Source organism: Microcebus murinus, chromosome 9 (genome assembly GCF_040939455.1).
Source record: "Microcebus murinus isolate Inina chromosome 9, M.murinus_Inina_mat1.0, whole genome shotgun sequence".
NCBI lineage: Eukaryota > Metazoa > Chordata > Mammalia > Primates > Cheirogaleidae > Microcebus > Microcebus murinus.
Window position 1 is genome coordinate 67981987 of NC_134112.1, and position 6460 is coordinate 67988446.

Genomic DNA, 6460 nt, shown 5'->3' on the forward strand with positions numbered 1-6460 from the left:
GAGATTTGGGGTCACCTAACATTCATTAATAAATGTGTTTTCTATGTGAACTAGCTAGAGTGAGTTCTGTTTTCTGCACAGAATTGTCTGGTGGACAGACATTTTGGAAGAGAATTAGGTGACCTGGAGCAGTTTTCACTAGCTTTCGCTGTGACTTGAGGTGATCTATTAGCTGCTGGGTTCCTCAGTTTCCTCAGTTGTCAGATGCTGATGACTTACCATTCCTACCTGACAAAGTTGTTGTATGAGTAAGAAGAAATCATGGACTGAAAGTGCCTTGAAAAGTTAAAAAATTATAAAAGTGAATAAAAGGGATAGGTATTATATGTTTCTAAGGGGCCTAAAAAAGTGAAATTCTCTTGGATACAGGAAGCTAAATTTATAATTTCTTTTATTATTAATAAACATACATCAGTCTCCCTTTAGATTTTAATAGTTTGTCATTGGCTCACCACTTTTTCTTTTTCTACAGATAAAACATGCTCCAAAAGTGTCATATTTGCTCTGAAATTAGAGTTTTATATTAACATGTTGAATGAAGTAAGGATACCTATCCTAAAGTTAACTGTAATTTCTCCCAAAATTTTTCGTAAGATAATTAAAATAAAAAAAAAGTTTTTTGACAAGCCAGATCAAAATTTGGTATCACAATATTTTAATAAACATAATATTTCCAATATACTTAGAGCTTCTGAAAACTCTTTATTCCAAAACAAAAATTCCAATAATTCTTTCATTCAATAAAAATATATTGAGCCATGGGTCAGAAGACTCAATATTATCATCAGTTTTCCCCAAATTGACTTAAAGATTCAAGAAAGTCTTGGTCAAAATCCTAACAAGATTTCTTGTGGAAATTGACAAGCCAATTCCAAAATTCATATGGGAATACAAGGAAACTAGAAGATCCAAAACAATTCTGAAAAAACAGAATAAGTTTGGAAATTTCAAGATTTAGAATATAGCCACAGTAATCAAGACAGTGTAGTATTGACATAAAGATAAATAAATAGAACAATGGAACAGGAGAGAAAGTTCAGAAATGGATCCATACTTGTATAAACAACTGATTTTTCCACAAAGGTACAAAGGCAATTCAGTGGAGAAAGGATAGTCTTTTCAACAAATAATCCTGGAACAACTGGACATCGACATGCAAAAAGAGAAAACTTTGATTCATGCCTCATGGCATATATACAAATTAAGTCAAAATGAAACATAGAACTAAATATAAAACTTAAAACTATAACACTGCTACAACAAAACATAGGAGAAAATCTTTATGACTCTGGGTCAGGCAAATTTTTTAGATGTGATGCATTTATAAAAGAAAATGTTGGTAACTTGAACTTCAGCAAAATTAAAAACTTCTGCTCTTTGAAAGACATTAAGGAAGTGAAAATATAAGCCACTGAGTGGGAGACAATATTTGAATCATGTGTCTCATAAGGGACTTGTATCCAGAATATACAAAGAACTCTTAAAGCTCAGTAAGAAAACAAACGACTTCCTTCCCATACCAGATGGGAAAAAGATAGGAAGATACTTCACTAAAGATGATGTACAGATGGTAAAAAGTACACAAGAAAAGTGTTCAGCATCATTAAACATCAGGGAAAAGCAAAACCACAACAAGATACTCCTATCAGAATGGCTAAAATTCAAAAGACTGGCCATTCCAAATATTGACTAGAATGGAGAGGAAAGGGGAACGTTCATACAATGCAGGTGATGATGTTAAATAATACAACCACTTTGGAAAACTGCTTGGAAGTCTCTTAAAAAGTCAAACACATACACCTGGCACATGCTCCAGCCATCCTAATGCTCTAAAGTATTACCCAAGAAAAATGAAAGCTTATCTTTTCAAAGACTTTTACATGAATCTTCATAGCAGCTTAACCAGTGAAAGCCCCAAATGGGGAACAACTCAACTGTTCATCAACAGATGAATGGATAAACAAACTGTGGTATAGCCATGCAATAGAATACTAGTCAGCAGTAAAAATAAATAAATAAACTATTGTTTCACGCATCACAAATGAATATCAAAAGAAGCCAGACAAAACAATACATACTCTTTGATTTCACTTATGCAATGTTCTAGAATATACAAACTAATCTATAGTGACAAAAAATAGACCAGCAGTTATATGAGGATGGGATAGGGAGGAGTTAGATGAGAGGGGTTTCAAAGGGCCATGAGAAAACTTTTGGGGGTAATGGATATGTTTATTATCTTGATTTGTGTACTTATGTCAAAATTTATCAAATTATAGACTTTAAATGTGTGTGCTTTATTGCATATTAACATATCTCAATATTAAAGCTGTTAAAAATAATGTATTTAGTACATATATGACAAATATTCTGCTAAGTATTGTGGCTTCAGTGACAAAAAAACAAACCAAAACAAAATAAAACAAAAATTGTATTTTCATAAAATTTGTAATTACTAGTAAGAGGATGCAGACCAGAGAAATTCTTATTTACTATTTATAAAATAAGTAGAAACTTGCTACAGATTAGTTGTCTTTTGTGCTACCTAGATTGATAATCAGTAAGTTTAGTGTGAAAATAGCAAGAGGTTGGCATATCTATTAAACTAAGAAGATAAGTGAAAATGAAAGAGAGACATCAAATAATTTGTGAATATTAGTCCCTTACCAATTCTCACGACTTAAAAATATTATAGAAAATGCTTGGCAAAGTTTTAAATTCTTAATCTAATTCTAAATAGTTGATAGTGTTAAGGACTAAACATATTATTAATAATAAGGGTTTATGTTGAATTAAAATATGTGCTACTTAGTTTTAGAAGAATATGTTTTTTAAAGGCAATTTCCCATTGTAGCATCAAACCAGTTAGAGAAGTAATGGTTGACTAGTTGAAGAGAAACATAATACTTTTAAAATTTTTATCTCTGGTTCATATTGCATGTTTTAGGAAAAGTGTCAGGTGAGGAATGCCTTTAGTTTGTAGTCATTTAAAAGTAACTATCTGTCAAGTTGATTTTAGCCTATAGCATACTGGCATATGAGGTTTATGAAAAATAGTAATTAACTTTTTTCAATTAAAAAAATCCTACCACAGTGACATGGTATTTGTAAGTAGAGAGATTAAGCAAAGAAAAAATATAAGCTAGATAACCTGAAGCCATATAGCTTACATGGGATGGTTTGGGCTCGTACATGGTGATTTTACACGTTTCCTTTTCTTTGTACTTGATTACAATCCCTACCCCACCTCCACCCTTTTCAGTAGTTGAATCTTGAAAATATCTCTGTCTTCCTTTGTTAAAAGATAAATAATGTTAGAAAGAACACTTTGAACTTAAGAAAATTAATTAACCAGTCATCATATGACATGCCTTTTAGGGATAAACACTTTCGGTAAGTGGAAGAGAAGACTTAAAGCTAGGAAAGTGAATAATAGTTCTGCAAGAGGCCCTCACAGATAAATTTAGCTTATCTCACAATTTAAGCCCATTTTTAATCAAGAAAAATGTCAGTGATTTCCCCAAAATACAGTGATTTAAAATGTTATAAATCGTTTATTTGCTAAAAATGCTAAAATTTAGGCAGGGATCAGTTGGATGACTCTAGATCACCCTTGGAGGACCCACTTCCAAGGTGGCCACATACACACTGCTGACATGTTGATGTTGTCAGTTCAACTGGGAGCTCAGGGCCAGTGGCCTAAGTTCTCTATATGACCTTTCCACATGGACAGGTTGGGCTTCTCACAGCATGGAAGGCTCAGGGTAGTTAGACTTTTTACATGGTGGCTAACTTCTTACGGAGCACAAAAGAAGACATTTCCAGACCTTTTTCCAGGCAAAATTGGTCTAATATACCTTGAGCAACTTTACACCTCCTCTGAATCATTGCTTAAGTTGTCTCCCTTACCTAGAGTGCCTTCCCCATGCCTTTTTGCTGGTCTACATTCTATACTTCTTCCAAGATCCAGCACAAGGAGCACTTCCTTCATGAAAACTTTTCTAATTATTCTGCATTGGTGTGATAGCTCTTTCCTTTTGAACCCGGATGGTTCTTATTCTCTGTACTACTCATTTCTCACTGAAAATACGCTGTCTTACATTATTATTTACTTTCCTATGGGTAGTGTATCCTGTCTCCTCAACCCACTGTATGGTCCTTGAGGACACAAATCCATATCTATGTCACAGTGCCCACCATGTAGTGTGTGATGAATAAGTGATAGCAAGGGCAGTTAGTTTTACCCTGGGATATTTTAGTTCTTTTTAGGAGATGTTATTCCACTTGAAGTGATATATGTTTTTAATCTCTATAGGTGCTTTTAAAATCTAGTTGAGAAGATGTTTACCTGGACTACCAATGAAGCATTTAAATTGCTCATTGGTTACGATGAGTTTAGATCATTTATTTTATCACACTTTTAAAATCCTTTTTTAAAAAATTTACTTCACATCTCTTGGTCATTTTCATTGATCCAAAGATGTTTAGGATGTTCAGCATCAGAGAGGTATGCCTAGAAAATGCAAAGGTAAAACTAGTTAGCATGGAAAGATTGAGTAGAAATGTTCATTAACTTAACTGTCTTTAGCTGGAGAGAAAACTAGAGGAACTTTAATAGTATTTCTTTTCTGAACCACATTAGCTATATAAACATAGATAGAGCTGTGATCAACATATTAACTGATTTTTGTCCTGTACTATGCTATAAGTCCACTAGAGTGACCAGGAAAGTAATACCATTACAGTGAAGCAGGAAGACTAGAGCAAATAGGAACATGACAAGGAATAGGTTGGGTCTGTAAATCTTTGAATCGATTCCAAAAAATGTCTTGGCTTACACATGTGTCAGCATCTTCAAAAGTAGTTTCACTTCAAAAGTGATTTCAGTTTGAAGAAGTTTCTGAACTTTTAGCTCAAGGTAATGAGCCAGTTAATAGGAGACTGGGTTTTGTGTAGGAAGCAATTACCCCAATTGATAGGAAACTTGAGAAAATGAGCACAAGCTTTAATGAAATTGGCAAAAAGGTTATGTATCTGAGAGCTGTGATGGAGTAAAGAGGAATGCTGGTGGGAGAAATCATTAAAGATAGTGTCATGAAACCCAGTAAAAAAAACAGGTGAGATATAATATTGTTGGCACTACCTCTACAAAAGGGTATAGAATTAGGTTGCCTAAAGGTAAGATGTCATATAGAAATTTCAGAGTTAGAAGTCCATAGTTCAATTAGAAATTTGTCAATGGTTTAGTTTTAGTCTAACCAATACAATGATAAAATAAGTTTTAATAGAATAAACCATTATATAGCAACACATACTCTAGTTCATACACGAATTTCCAAAAGAGCAGGTCATAGGCACTGCTTCCACTTCCTTTTCTCTCAGTCTCTTCTCAACCCACTGCAATCTGGCTTCCACCCCCGCCGCTCTACTGAAATTGCTCTGAGAAAGGTCAGTAATGATGTGATTGTCAAATATGTTAGCCTCTTTTCAGCTCTCATCCTTACTTTTCTTCCCAGCAGAATTTGACATTGTTGATCATTCCTTTCTCTTAAAGTTCTTTCTTGGTTTCTAAGACACGGCTATTTTTTATTCTTTCTGTATGTCTCTGTCTACTCTTCATTTTTCTTCTAGTTCCATCTCTTCCACTGGAATTTTCCAAGAGAGCTACTCTCTTTTCTTTACCTAATCTTCCTGAATAATCTCATGCAATCCCAATGCTCCAACTATTACCTATGTATCTCTCAAATATTGATTTCTTAACTCTGTTGAGCTTTGGATCTGACATTGGATGTACTGTAACTCTTCAGGCTCAAGACTATCCCCTCAAACCTTGTATTTTCTTCTTTTCCATGTCTCACCTATCAGCAATCCTATTTATCTTATTGCCAAAAAAAGAATCTTGAAATAATCTTTTCTTTTACACTTTTCCTCACTGCTTATATTCAAGTGTGGTCCATTCAATCTCTGAAATGTGTCTGCATCTGGTATCTGTCTATGCCTTTCCATTGCTACTATTACCATCCCAATAAAAATTCTTACGATGTTTTGCTTGGAATTTTTCTTAGTGGTTTCCTTACCTATCTGAATCTGGTTAATCTCTGTTCCAATCCATTCTTCATATTGCTGCTGGAGTTATCTTTTTTAAATGATGGATTTGAGCATGTTACCACCATGCCATACTTAAAAAAATTTTCTGTCTTTATGGTTTGAGAACTGCCTGCCTAGCTTTTAACAGTATTATTTTCTATGAGTTCAGTTGCTGATACACAGAAATGGACCTCCAGAAATGATATTTATTATAAATGACTCCCTTCTGTCCAGCCACAGTGGATTGAACAGGAGTGGATACCGAAACTGAGTCAGTCATGCTTTCTTCTATAAAAACATATCCTTCTGAACTATGGAGTCACCATATTTCAATATGTGGAATGAAGAAAAAGGTAATAGACTGGGAAAGAAA